At 36.7% G+C, this 15,426-nt stretch overlaps 1 protein-coding gene and 1 pseudogene across 4 annotated transcripts in view; one reads left to right on the forward strand and one right to left on the reverse strand.

Moving 5' to 3' along the window:
• WDPCP (WD repeat containing planar cell polarity effector) overlaps nucleotides 1-15,426 on the forward strand; it is a 487,280-nt gene that overhangs the window by 103,654 nt on the left and 368,200 nt on the right. The gene's annotated exons all lie outside the window — the stretch shown is intronic.
• Nucleotides 4,001-4,789, reverse strand: LOC132022354 (small ribosomal subunit protein eS6-like; annotated as a pseudogene).

Here is a 15,426-nt window from a genome sequence, read left to right on the forward strand (position 1 = left end):
GTAAATTCTTTTCCACCCCCTCACTTTAAATCTGGAGGTGTCTTCGGTCTTAAGATGAGTTTCTTGGAGGCAACATATAGATGGGTTTTTCTACACTAGCATATTAATGAATCAGTTCTTACGTAGTGAGTCAATTTTTGTTTTTAATTATTTATTTATTTTATTTGAATATCACTGACAAACAATATTACATTAGTTTCAGGTACAACATAGTGATTCCACAAGTTTTTGCTGTCTATATTCACCACAATGTAGCTACCATTTGTCACCATACAACACTATGACAGCGCACTGACTATATTCCTTATCCTGATTGTTTTATGCCCATGACTTATTCATTCTATAACTAGAAACCTATATTTCCCACTCTCCTTCACCCATTTACCCTCCTGCCCTGCTCAGTTCTCTTGATTCTGGTTTTTTTTTGTTTGTTGTTTTAGATTCCACATATGAGTGAAATCATAATGTATTTGTCCTTTTCATCTGACTTATTTCACTTAGGATAGTAACCTTGGGGTCTGTGTTGTTGCAGATGGCACAATCTCCTATTTTCTATGGCTATGAAATACACACACACACACACACGCATACGCACTCTCTCTCACACACACACACACACACACCATCTTCCTTATCCATATTCTCTGATGGACGCTTGGATTGCTTCCATATCTTGGCTACTATAGTTAATGCTGCAGTAAACATAGGGGCACATGCATTCTTATAAGTTAGTATTTTTGTTTGTTTGTTTGTTTGTTTTTATTTAAGGGTAAATACCCAGTAGTGGAATTATTGGATCATATGGTATTTCTATTTTTAATTTTTTGAGGAACCTCCATACTGTTTTTCACAGTTGCTGCACCAGTTTACATTCCCACTGACAATGTGCCAGGGTTCCCTTTTACCACATCTCATCAACATTTTGTTATTTTTTTGTCTTTTTGGTAGATAACATGACAGGAGTTAGGTGATATATCATTGTGGTTTTTAATTTGCATCTTCCTAATGATTAGTGATGTTGAGCACCTTTTCATTTATTGATTGGCCATCTGTGTGTCTTCTTTGGACAAATTCAGGTCCTCTGCCCATTTTTAATCAGATTATTTGGAGTTTCTTTGATGTTGAGTTGTGTAAATTATTTATATATTTTGAATATAAACCCCTTATTGGATATGTCATTTGCAAATATTTTCTCCCATTCAGTAGGTTCCCTTTTTGTTTTGTTGTTGGTTTCATTTGCTGTGTAAAAAAGCTTTTATTTTTATGCAGTCTCAATGGTTTATTTTTTACTTTTGTTTCCTTTGCCTTAGGAGACATGCCTAAAAATATGTTGATGTCAGAGACATTACTGCCTGTGTTCTCTTCGAGGATTTTTATGGTTTCTGGTCTCATATTTAGGTCTTTAATCCACTTGAGTTTATTTTTGTATATGGTGTAAGAAAGTGGTCTAGTTTCTTTCTTTTGCATATACCTGTCCAGTTTTCCCCACAACATTTAAGAGACTGTCTTTTCCCTGTTGTATATTGTCTTCTTAGTCACAGATTAATTTGCCATAAAGTGTGAGTTTATTTCTGGACTGTCTGTCCTGTTCCATGGATCTGTGTGTGTTTATTTGTGCCAGTACCATACTGTTTTGATTACTACAGCTTTGTAGTATAGCTTGAAATCTGGGATTAATACTTTCAGCTTTGTTCTTCTCAAAATTGCTGTGGCTATTCAAGGTCTCTTGTGGTTCCATACAAATTTTAAGATTATTGGTTCTAGTTCTGTGAAAAATGCTGTTGGTATTTGATGGAAATTATGTTGAATCTGTAGATTGCTTTGGGTGGTATGGACATTTTAACAATATTGATTCTTTCAGTTCATAAGCATGGAATATCTTTCCATTTGTTTTGGTCATCTTCAGTTTCTTCACTAATGTTTGTAGTTTTCAGAGTGCAAATCTTTCACCTCTTTGGTTAAGTTCTGAGATATTTTTTTCCTTTTTGGTGCAGCTGTAAATGGGATTGTTTTCTTAATTTCACTTACTGCTACTTCGTTATTAGTGTATAGAAAAGCTACCAATTTCTGTTTATTAATTTTGTATCCTGCAACTTTACTGAATTTGTGTGTTACCTCTGGTAGTTTTTTGCTGACGTCTTCAGTATTTTCTATGTGTAGTATCATGTTATCTGCAAATAGTGACAGTTTAATTTCTTTCCCAATATCGTTGCCTCTTAGAATCAATTTTTATTTTTACATCTTATTTGGGATTCTATATATCTAATTTTGTAATCTCATGTGTTACTTTAATATTGTTAACAATTTATAAATACTTGGTCATATAAAATTGAGGAATTGATTATATTTTACTTGATTAAAGGCAAAATTTTGGACTGTGTGACTTTTCGGGTTCCTTTCCTAGCATTTTAAGCCATCCTTTTGAATGCAGATCATGCTCTTTGAAATTTAAACCTTATTTAACCTTTGTGAAATTAAAAAAAAAAATTCTTGTTTTTTTGAGCATAGTATATGGTGATTGCAGATTTTTCATACTCAGATTTTGCAATTCAGGGACATACCTTCATATTTAGCAGAGATAAGACATATTCATTCATTCATTCATTCATTCAACAACAAATACTTATAAAACATCTGCTGTGTTCTGTAAGAGTAGTTAAGTTACCTATCAGGGCTCAAGTCAATTTCAGTCTTGTGGGGGACACAGACAAGGAATTAAAATTTAAGTATGTAAGTTGATGAGTACTATGTTTGGGAAATGTAGAGGGTATCTGAAAGTACATGTGGTAGAATTATGTTTGGCCATCTAACCAAATCTTTGGGGAGCCTGGTATTGGGGGAGGTGTCCTGGAAAAAGTTTTTACTAACCTGGTGCATTACATGTATAAGGATTAGCCCGGGGACATGTTAGAAGGGAAAGAGATGTGGGGATAGCTAAGTGCATTTCACATGGAGTATGCACAAAGGCAAAGAGGAACATGGCATGACTCATGGGACTCTAAGACTTCAGTGTTCAGAAATGAAGCCAGAGGTGTGAGGAAGGAGTGTTTTATGCATAGTCTTATGTATTATTGGAATTTCATCCTTGGTGCAGTGGAAAGTCATTAAGGCTTCTCGAGAAATTACATGATTCTTGTTGCTGTTTGGAAAAATTTTGCTGGCAGCAGTATGGAGAAGGGGTTGGAAGACGTTAGCTTAGAGACAAGGATACAAATAAGGACTTTCTGAGTAATTAAGATGTATTTGAGTCATAAACTATTTTGGTAGCAGTAAAGATGGAAAAAACTAGATGAATTTTATGAAATTTTGACTAAGAAAAGCAAGAGTTGATGATTGTAGGATATGGAGTTTGTGGAAGAAATAAATAGTAGTAAAAGTGACACTCAAGTGTCTAACTTAGGTGATTAGGTGGATAGTGCTTCCATTCAGTGTGATTGGAATCATGGAAGGAGTCAGAAAAGGAAGAATATGAATTCGTGTTTAAAGATGGTGAACTTCATGTTAATGTGGAATAAGGTGGCCAATAGAAGGTAGACACATAAACTAGCTGCTCCGGAGTGAAGTGAGGACTAGTGACTAAGAGTCATCAGCATGTACGTAGTTATTGGAGTAGATGAAGTGTTTTCCAGAGAGGACCTAAAGAATAGAGATCTTGGAGGACTCTGAGTAGGACCCTGAGGAATCCAGTATTTAAGAGATGGGCAGAGGAAGAACCAGTGAAAAATACTCAGAAGGAGCAGCTAGAGAAAGGTAGGTTGAAAATGAGGAGAGTGCGGTGTCACTGAAACCAATATGTGTAAGTGAAAAAAGGTATCAGGCAGTTAGAGTAGAAATATAATGGTAGAAAATGCACACTGTATGAGAAATTCAGATGATATGCTATATGATTTCAGATGAGAGAAAGATTCTGTCTGTCTGGGGAACAGAAATGTTCATGGAGGAGGTTGCATCTGAAAAGCACATTTAAAAAAATTTTTTAAATTTTTTTTTGAGTCTAATCTTATTTACTTGTTACTCTTAGTAAATCTCTCTTTTTTTTTAAACTGGTCTCAGACTTAGAGGTAGAAGCTGTCAGAGAGGACAGCCTCCATCTCTTGGCAATCTGTTCCCGGCCTTTCTTTTTCTTTTGCTTCCTTCATTCTCTTGGCCAAAAGTTTAGCATATTCTGGGTCCTCTTCTTTATTTTTCGTAGTGTGCTCTTTCTTCAAAGCAATACACCAACATTTGTTTTGGAACAATATGGAATAACAAGACACTGAATCTTGGGAGTTTGGTTCTAGATTTCTTACCTTCTTTGTTTAAGTGCTTTCCCAGAACATACTGGCAGACATCATCTTCTTTAGAGAGATTGAAGAATTTGTGGATTCTGCTGGCTCTTTTGGGCCCCAGACAATGAGGCATAGTAGTATCAGTGAGTCCAGGAATATCCTTCTCGCCCATTTTTTACAGTGACCAAGTTGAGAACACTGAGATTGGCATCCACAGTGCAACCCCAAACAGATTTGTGCCATCTCTAGGCAGTCCTCCTTGGTCTGTAGCAGGAATGCCCCTTTCTCAGCAGCAGGTGGATGCAGCCATGGGTCAAGACACCCTGCTTCATGGGGAACACTCTGCCTTGTTTGTCATTGCTACTGATTCGGACCACATAACCCTTCCATTCTTTACCCAGAGCATCACCAGCAACTTCTGTGGCCATATGCTTCTCATAAAAGGTATGAAGTTTGTGTTCATCATTCACTTCAATGAGTTTCTGGCAGCCAGTAGCTGAGAAAGAGATGTTCATCTTCATCCTGAAGCAGCCTGCTGCCTCTGAGCTGAAAGGCACATTTAAAGAAGCTACTGAATGGTGGAGAATACACTCCAGGTTAAGGGGCAACATAGTAGAAGGTAGGAAAGTATAAGGCTGTAGAAATAACAAGTTGTATAATAGCCAGGGACAGTTCTAGGGTTGTTTTTAGAGGTAAGACTAACAATAGGGGGAAATGATCATGAAGGCCATGATTGACATGCTAAGAGCTCTATGCTCTTGGCAATAGGAAGTCATAGGAGGATTTTAACTAGAGAGATTTCATTACTTTTAAGGATGAAGAATATTCCATTGTATAGATATATCACATCTTGTTTATCCATTCATCAGCAGTATATTCTTTAGGGATATATATATAGGTAGGAATCTATTTTGAAAAAGGGAAGTAACCCAAAATTCAAGGTGCATGTCATCTCTGGAGGAGGGAATGGAGGGATGTGATTTGGGATGGGGCACGAGCATTTAACATACTGGTAGTGTTCTATTTCTTAAACTGAGCGGTGAGTACAGGCTATTCATTTTATCCATTAAATAGTACTTATATATTTTATTTTTTAGGATGTATATTTCATTTTTCATTTTTTTTAAGATTTTTATTTATTTATTTGACAGAGATCACAAGTAGGCAGAGAGGCAGGCAGAGAGAGAGGAAGGGAAGCAGGCTTCCTGCTGAGCAGAGAGCCCGATGTGGGGCTCGATCCCAGGACCCTGGGATCATGAATCGAGCCGAAGGCAGAGGCTTTAACCCACTGAGCCACCCAGGTGCCCCGATATTTCGTATTTTTTAAGAAAAAGTGATCATGCCATTAGTGTAATTTTCAGTGTCTTGTAAATAGGAGAATGATATGATGAGATTTGTTACTTGATAAGATTAATTTATCAGTAGGTTAAGTTGGGACGAAAAGAGGTTCTTTGGAGAGATTTTTGAAATTGTCTAGTAGAGGAGTACAGGGCCAGAACCAAATCAAATTATAGCATTGGAGAAGATAGGAAATTAATATAAATCGGGCAAAAAAAAAATCAACAGTATTTGTGAACTGGTGGAGTTCACCCTTTGTGGACAGGGTGAAGTGGAGGTGTTCATTTCCAGTTTGCTTTCTTTCCTTTTTCTCACAGTGACTTTATCTAAAATCACTCATATTGAGTCTCCCTCTGTTCACCTTGCCTTACTCAACAGAAGACCTCTCTTCATTCCTCATTAGGAAAAAATAAGTTATCCAGCTTTAATGTTTCGCTTTTTGTCCCTATTTCACATCAAGAAATATGAATAGTAAGATTTTACCTTACTTGCTGACTAGTAGGTTAGTGAGTTTCATGGATGCTGGTAGAAAACAGAGGTTAAGTTTTAATTCATAGCAATAGAAGACTTAAGTATTAGCATTTTTGCATTGGTTCTCTGAACCCCAGTTTCTCTGGTGTGACAGGAAGAGTGCCAGATGACACCAGTACACTCAGCGGGTTCTATTATGCTGAGCTTGGGGAACCTAATTTTTTATAATGGGAAGTAAGCATGCCTGCCCTTTGCTCCATAAGAAACATTATCTCTATTTTCTAGGGCTATTGTCCTTCAAAAGATAGTCTAGAATAAAGGGCACTCCATGTCTCTTTTACAGAAACCTGAAAGATTACAAAGAATTGTTTCCTAACCTGAGAACATCTTAATGTTTATCCTTCTTTCACTCCTGTCTGTCTCAGAAATAAGTCATTTCTTTTCATGGCTAACACTTCAACTTTGATTTTTATCCTCTTTTCTTGACTTCTGAGATCTTGTGTAATGGCTATAAGACTCTCAAATCTTCATGTATCAAATATTTATTGCATATATGCTACCATGTGTGATGTTACAAAGCAGCTTTATGTAGCACTTCTGCTAGTGGAGGTACTCAGACAAGTAAACAAAGAAATAAGATCATCTTAGTATAGGATAAGCTCAATAAAATAAAAAAGAATGACATGAGAGAAACCAGGATGGTCGTATTTTATATGGTGATCATTGGAGAAGACTTTTGGGAAGAAGTGACATACGCACAGAGATCTAAATTATGAGAAGAATCAGATTTCCTTATAAAAGAAGAGCACAAAAACTCGTAGGAATAAGAGTGAGATTTTTTGAGAAACAAAAAGAAATCCCATGTTTCTGGATTGTAGTGAACTAAGGAAGATAGTGGTAAATGATAAATTTGAAGAGGTAATTCATGACAAAAGGTTTGAATTTTATTCTGTCTGTAACCTTTGTTACTCCACTATATCTTTCTTTTATTATAGATACTCTAGGAGCCTTTCTCTGTCCTAAATCACTTTTTATATAGATGCCACTACTTCCCTTTCTTTTCCAAATTCTTTAAAACCAGAAGAATTAAAAGGTAAATTCTCAACACTGTTAGAAGACAGGAAATGGTGCCATCAGAAATTGTGAGGAATTCTTGAGAGGCCAAAAACAGAAGCCTGGAAAATGACAGCCCAGAATGCAAAGAAAACAACTGTGTTTGAGAGGAAACCCTCAAAACTTTGAAGTTCTTGCTGGGGGGGTAATTATATAAAGGTATGTGCCTTAGAAAGGAAAACAGTATTTCCCCTTGCCCAGTTCTTTCTCCTCCAATCTGGCACATACACATGTATACTCCATTCTTTCAGCTCTCCCTTTCTCTCTCTTTCTGACACATGCACACACACACAGTAGTGATAGCAGACAGCAGTGGTATTTGTCCATTTCTGGAATTCAAAAGCCATATGTAAGGTAAAATACCTATTGGGAAAGACTTCCAATGTGGCTATAGGGACATAAGAAAGGAGTACAATATGAAGTAACTTGGGAGGACTTATCAGTGTTACAGATGGGGACTGGAGGAAAAATGAAAGTCCTGTCCAGGTGGGAAATATGTTGAGTACTCTATAACCAGATTAAAACTCTTCTGTTTTTGTCACTTGGAGTCTCCTCACCTTGCCTTTGTAGGCTAACCTACACATCTTAATGAGACTATGGCCACTTATATATACCAGCAGTCTTCCCGTACAGGAGAGAGACTGGATGGGCAAAATATCTACATGGCTATAGAGAAAACCCGAGCCAACTGTGTATAATCATCAACTTAGATTTTTGTTTATAAATATGAATGGATAGCCAGGGGTCATCAGACAGGTAAGAAAACCACTAGTAGGAAAAAGAAGAGCCAAGATGAACAAACCACTAATTTGGGTAAACATTAATTCAAAGAACAGAAGATCATGTAAAATATATTCTAATCAATAATTTTTGAGAGATTCCAGAAGATAATGGAACAAGAATAGACCATGATTCAAAAGAAGCAATGAGAAAAAAGATTTTTTAAATTAAACATATTATTTAAAATTTTAAAAAAATATAGGGGTGTCCAGCTGATTCAGTTGGTAGAGTATGCAACTCTTGATCTCAGGATTGTGAGTTCGAGTCCCCCATTGGGTGTAGAGCTTACTTAAAATTAAAAAAAATAAATAAATAACTATTAATATATACCTTTGACCCTTGAACAGCAAGAGGGTTAGGGGTGCTGACTTCCTACACAGTTGAAAATCTGAGTATACTTTTGACTCTCCAAAACTTAATTACTAATAGCCTGTTGTTGACTGGAAGCCTTACTGATAACATAAACAGTCAATTAGCACATATTTTGTATGTTATATTTATTATATGCTATATTCTTTCAATAAAATAAGCTAGAGAAAAGAAAATGTATAAAGAAAATTGTAAGGAAGAGAAAATATTTTCACAGTACTGTACTGTGTTTATTGAAAGATGTCTTGGTGTAAGTGGTCCTGTGCAGTTTAACCTGTATTGTTTAAGAGTACATCTTTCTGTATATAAGAAGAGCAAAGCAATGTAACAGGTCTAAGCACAGACTGAAATAGTAATCTGGAAGATAAAATCAAAGAAATACTCTCAGAGTTAAAAGACAAAATGTGGGAGGGGCGCCTGGGTGGCTCAGTGGGTTAAAGTCTCTGCCTTTGGCTCAGGTCATGATCCCAGGTCCTGGGATCGAGCCCTGCATCTGGCTCTCTGCTCAGCAGGGAGTCTGCTCCCCCAACTTTCACCCTGCCTTCCCCCGCCCCCCGCCTGCCTCTCTGCCTACTTGTGATCTCTGTCTGTCAAATAAATAAATAAAATCTTTTAAAAAGAAAAAGACAAAATGTGGGATAGAAGTTAAGCCATGGAAGGTCAATCCAGGTAATGCAATATAGTTAGAAATTGAGAAATAAAGGCTGGCCCCCCCACATGTAACCATTTGGCTTTTGAGGACTGTTGGTATTAGCGGTTGGGATGGGCCTCTGGACCTTGCTTCAACCAGAGCATCTCTACTTTTACAATTTTTATATGTTGGAATTGGTGTAATAGTTTATTGAAGGAAAAAGTGATCTACCAGGAAAAAAAAAGTTTGAAAATTAATGACATATGGGGTAAAGCTCAGATTTGCTGCATTTTATACATAGGTCTTTACAGTCTTACCCCAACTTGTCTTTCTAGGGGGAGTGAAAGAAGATTACATAGAAGAGGTAGGGGCCAACTCACATAGGGGTATATGTAAACCAATATAAGGACTTTAAGACCTATGCAGTGAGACGTTTTTGAAGAGCTTCAGACAAACAGATAAAATGATCTAATTTGTATATTTAAAATATTTTATATTAACTATTACATATTATACATTATATATTAAAAATCTGAAAATATCTTTGTATTTCTATGGGAAATGGATTATGATGGCTTAAAAGTTGAAATGGGAGGCCAGTCAGAGGCATGAAATATTCTAGGCAAGATAAGATACTGTTCTAAACTGGAGAGCTAAGTGGGATAGAAAGAACTAGCAAGATTAAACTATATTTTAGAAGAAGCTGATTCAAGGGGCGCCTCGGTGGCACAGTCGGTTAAGCCTCCGATTCTTGGTTTCTGCTCAGGTCATGATTTTCAGGTGGTAAGACTGAGCCCTGCATCATGCTCCGCACTCAGTGCAGTGTCTGCTTGAGATTCTCTCCCTTTGCCCTGCCTCTCCTGTGCATGCTCTTTCTCTCTCAAATAAATAATAAGATACATCTTAAAAACAAAAAAGAAGAAGAACCTGAGCCAATAAGGGAAAAGAGAACATGAGAGTGCTGATATTGAGAAAGACTTGAAGGGTATGGTTTTTTCTTTTTTTTCTTTCTTCCTTTTACTCTACTCTGTCTCCTCCTCCCTTGCCCCCCTTTCAGTAAAACAGTGAGTATTTCTTTATAGTCATAATGTATACTCCATTTTGTTGGGAAAGGGAAAGGAGTTGGTGTTAAGACTGGAAAGGTTGCCCACATTCAAAATGAATTGCTCATATATTTAATAAAAGAATATCAGAACTTTAAAAAATAAACATTTGTTATCCTTATAGTTTGTGTGTATCAGATATTTGAGAGTGGCTTAGATGAGCAGTTCTAGCTCAGGCTCTCTCAAGAGATATTACAGTGATCTAATGGCTGGCCTGGAGCTGGTGGATCTAAGTCCCAGAAGGCTCATGCATGTGGTTGGCAAGGGTGTGCTGGTTGTTGCCAGGGGGCCAGCTCTTCCTCTCCCAAAGTGGTCTTCTTCATGAGCTGTTTGAATATCTTCACAACATAGTTCTGGCTGTATCTTCTCCCTCTGGCCTTGGGGTGAGATGCATCTGCAGAGGCAGGTTCTGAGCCTCAAGGACAGCTGCAGCAGCTGAAACATGGGGCAGAGTAGTCAGAACTTTTTAAAAAAATGGTTTTAAATACTGTACAGTGAAGAAGCATGTACTGACAAAACATTGGATTTGGGGATTAGGCAAATTCGTGTTTAAAATACAGCTCCTCCCAGGACTCCTGGGTAGCTCAGTCGGTTAAGCATCTGCCTTAGGCTCAGGTCATGATCGCAGGGTTTGGGATCAAGTCCCTTGTTGTGCTCCCTGCTCAGCTGGGAGCCTGCTTCTCCCTCTGCCTGTTCTGCCTGCAGCTCTCTCTGCTTCTGCTCTCTCTCTCTGACAAATAAATAAAATCTTAAAAAAAACCACCCCCAAAATAATAAAATATAGCTCATCTCCTTTCTACTTTTTAAAATAGGAACATACTATCTCATATGCTTGCTGTTAAGATCTAAATGAGAAAATGCATATAAAGCACTCACCATACAGTAGGCACTATGTAATTTGCTGAGAAGAAAACTTTCTTTTTGATCAAATATAAAATGAATAACTTTAAAACCTTAGAGACTTTTCAAACTTGTTGAGGTTTAAAAACAAGTAAATACAATTTCTAAAGCAAATCACACATATTTCCTTATTAAGATAATCAGTGATTTATATATAGGAAGTTAATAACACCCAGCACAAATTTAGTTCCCAATAATTGACCATTGCTTTATGAGAGTATTTAACCTTTTTGTGAGTATCTTTAAAGCACTTTCTGAGTATACCAATTACTGAATAATTTGTAATAGAGTCATACCATAAATAATAAAGTTATGTCAAACATCAGTTTAATAAGTTAGGTATTTAGGTAAGTGGACACTGGAATGTTTATGGAAGGGGATGAAGAGTTAAAGCAGTGTTCTTGCCAAATCCACCATGCATTCATGTGTATTGAGCTATACATTTAAAAAAATATTTTGTAATTAAAATGTGTATATCACCAATTTTTCTTTGTTAGAAAATAAATGACATATAATATTTACTAACCACTGAAAAAATAGCAAACTCTGCTTTGAGTACCTAGACATCTTCTCTTTGGCTGGCACCATCTGTGACAATTCTGAACTGTACTGTTTACAGACACACAGCTGTAGCCTGAGTTGGCACCAAAACTAAGTATTGACGCTGTGCTCTTTGCAGCCCCGGCCCTGTCTAATTCCTCTGGGAAGGAGGGAGAAGAGGTTGCAAATGCAGGAGTGATGAGAATAATTGATAGTTTGTCTCTTCTCTCTTAAAAAATAAACTCTCCTTCTGTCTCGAAACTCCTTTAGCTACCACCCTGTCTCACCATCCACATTCATGGCTTCAACCACATAATTGGCTCCTAAACCCATATTTTTATTCTAGATCTCACTTCCGAGCTCCATATCTGTAGTTTTATCTGGGTGTTTATATCTGGGTGCTTGTATCTGTTTATATCTGGGTGTTTAACGTCTACCTAATGCTTCAAGTTAGCTTGTCACTCTACAGAATAGTCATCTCCTAAGTAATGTTAACTGTGGGCAGCTCAGCAGTTTTGCATCTATTTTTAAATGTCAGATGACATCATGGAATGTTGCAAAGTCAAAGTGGTAAATTATCCCAGAAAAATTCCAGTTGTATTTCTTTCTTTTTTTTTTTTTTTCAAAGATTCGTTCATTCATTTGACAGACAGAGATCACAAGTAGGCAGAGAGGCAGACAGAGAGAGAGGAGGAAGCAGGCTCCCTGCTGAGCCGAGAGCCCGATGTGGGGCTCGATCCCAGGACCCTGGGATCATGACCTGAGCCGAAAGCAGAGGCCTTAACCCACTGAGCCACCCAGGCGCCCCCCCCAGTTGTATTTCTAATAGAAAATATTCTTTCTTGGAGAGTGCCTGTTGAAGTAGTAGGATTAGCTGCTATTCCAGTGGTTAAACAGACCATCAGTTGAAGCAGAATGAAAGATGCCCACCAAGACATTAAAGGCATTAGCACAGGAGTGAGTGAAACACCAGGGATGAAGCATTTACTCAGTGTTCACTGCTCTTTCCATCCGCATATGTGTTCTGAATAAACTTGGGAGAAGGTGGGAAACTTTCTTTAAATCAAATGGCACACATACATAGTATAGAAAATCAGAGTTCTTCAAAGCTTATCACTAACAATGAACGGCATTTGCATATCTCAGTGCTTTCCATGGGCAACCACTTCCAATTCTTTAGTTATTTCTTCTGGTATTTACCTCTTTGTTTGTAAATAATATGTATTACTTATTTCTTCATATTGATCTTAATCCTTCATCTTAGCTCTTACCCTTCCCATACATACTTCTCTCCTTTCCAGCACAGATAAAACACAGTTTTTTGGTTAATCCACAATGTATATGTCTACAGTATTCTAATTGTATATAATCAAAATTTAGCAATGTAACATACTAAGATTACATTTTTCTTCTTGTATAATTTTTTTTTTCTCTGCAGTTAATAATTGCCTTGCTTTCCAAAGTTGCTTATTTTTTATAGACCTATTATTTCCTTAACCCCAGCTTCCCCAGAAGAAGTGTAGAATCTTCTTTTGGTGAAACTGTGTGCATCAGGTAATCTCTTACTTTCAATTTTTTCTTGGAAATATTCTTCTTGAAGTTTGCTGTCATCCTTTACTCTGCCTGAGATACAGCTATTCTTGTATGATTTCTCTTTATTGCTATTCCGGAAATCCTTTTTCCTTGTTTTTGTGTTGGATCCTTTATTTCCTGGATCCATATTTTCCTCTTTTTTGGTTTACTGTATCCTTTGGGTGGAACACATCTTCCAGTAATTTCCTGTAAAAAGGGCACAATAATTAAATCTTGAGACTTTACCTCTTTGAACATCTTTATTCTACTCTCACACTGAAGTGTGAGTTTGGCTACATGTAAAATTATAGGTAGGAAATATTATAGGTAGGAAAATTATAGGTAGGAAACTGCTTTCAGAAATTGAAAGCAGCACTCCTTTGTCTTCTAGCTTCCAGGGTTGCTTGTTGAGAAGTCTGATGCCTTGATCCTTTTTAAGTAATTTTTTTTCTTCTCTGGAAACTTAAGATTTTTGTTTATCTATAGTGTTTTATGATTTCATAATGATGTGCTTAGGGAGTGAGTCTTTTGCAAATCACTGCATTGGGTACTTAGCAATTTCTTTCTACATAGAAACTCGTGTACTTCAGTTCTGGGAAATTTTCTTGTATTATTTCTTTGGTAGTTTCTAACTTTCCTTCTCTTGCCTCTGTTTTCTTCCTCGGTCATATTTGTAATTTAGGATTAACCTGACTCATTTTCCAAATTCCTTTTCTCTCTTTGTCTCTGCATGCGTGTGTGTGTGTGTGTGTGTGTGTGTGTGTGTACACATGCACATGTAGTGTGTAAGTATGCATTTCTTCTTTCTTTATTGGAGATGACTTCAACATTATTTTCCAAGTCTTCTTTTGTATTATTTATTTTGGCTTTCATGTGTTTATTTCGTCCCTCTTTTCGGTATAGCTCTCCTACTTTCAATAATGTTTTATTTCTTAAGTACTTTCTCTGATAAAACAACCTTTCAAGAGTCAGTTTACTGTTTTCTTCTATGGTAGGGAGGGATTGCCCAGCTGTGGTGGCAGAGAAAAGCACCTAGATGTCTAAGTATTATTTACATAGAATTTCAGACAGATCTCTTGTTTTCAATCCTAAGCACAGGTATTCCTTCAAAAGTATTTGGTGCCTCCAGTTTCTGAGCCTTTCTAGAGTTCCAGTGCGTGAACCCTTTGGCTCTCAGCCATCTACCTTCCGTAGGTACTTGGCTTTCCACTTTCTTGAATCTGTTGTCAGTTACCTTTGTCCATCTGCTTTTTACTCTCCAAAATTTTGTTGATAACTATTTTGTTGTCTTCTAATTCTCTTCGCCTTGAGAATTTTCTTTTTATTGTTTAGTGTCATTTTAGTGTGGGCTTGGAGGGTAGTGAAGGTAACTATATGTGTTCAATCCCCTATCTTTATTGGGATGGTCCTCTATGCAGGATTTTTGTGTGTGTTGCCAGCTTGCTTGGAGCTGGATGTGCTACCAAAAGAAACCAATCAAGCATTGGTGTGTGTATATATATGTGTATATATATATATATTTCCCCTTGATTCTAATTTATCATTGATTATAAAGTGCTATTGATTTAGTATAGCATCAAATTCTGATAAAAAGCAACACTGGGTTAATATATACATTGATTATAAGATAAATAAGTTTTAGAAACCATCAAATTTGAATCATACAGTAGATTCATATGACCCATTCATATGCTAGGTATTCATTTTCTCTAAAAGGGGCCTAAGGTTCTGAAAATGGATTTATAATTTCAATTTTTGTAGCTTGGATTGTGTTCGATTGTTAGAATTAATAACTTTCTTCTCTGTGCTTTCTTCCTTGGGTATGGTTTTATTTTATTTTCCATACTCTGATGTAATTGTATTCATCTATTTTCTCTTACCCCATCCCCCACTAAGTTATGACCTCCTCAAGTGCAAGTTCTTGGGTGGTTTCACAATGCCTGGTCCAATTTGGCACTTGGTAGTTGCTTTGCAAATGTAGTTTGAACCAAACTAAAATAATTTGAAAATGAAATGATACCCAGTGAAGCACTAAGATAATCAGAGTATATTTTCCTTTTCTGTTATTGCAGTCAGGCTCTATCTTATGGATATTGAATATTCAGGAAAAGGAAACTGACATTTATTGAACAATTGTCATTTGCCACATAGTTTCAAATACATTATCCTATTTACTTGGTAAAATAGGGTCCAGTCTGAAAAGCATGGGAAATATTTTTTGTGAGTCCATGATTTGTTTGGGCTTTACGGAAAAACATGATCATAATCTAGAATCTTCCTTGTTTTATTCTATGACTTTTAAATATTAGTTAATAATTTTCTACTCATTAAAGAATTATGA

The sequence above is a fragment of the Mustela nigripes genome, chromosome 7 (assembly GCF_022355385.1).
Source record: "Mustela nigripes isolate SB6536 chromosome 7, MUSNIG.SB6536, whole genome shotgun sequence".
Lineage (NCBI taxonomy): Eukaryota > Metazoa > Chordata > Mammalia > Carnivora > Mustelidae > Mustela > Mustela nigripes.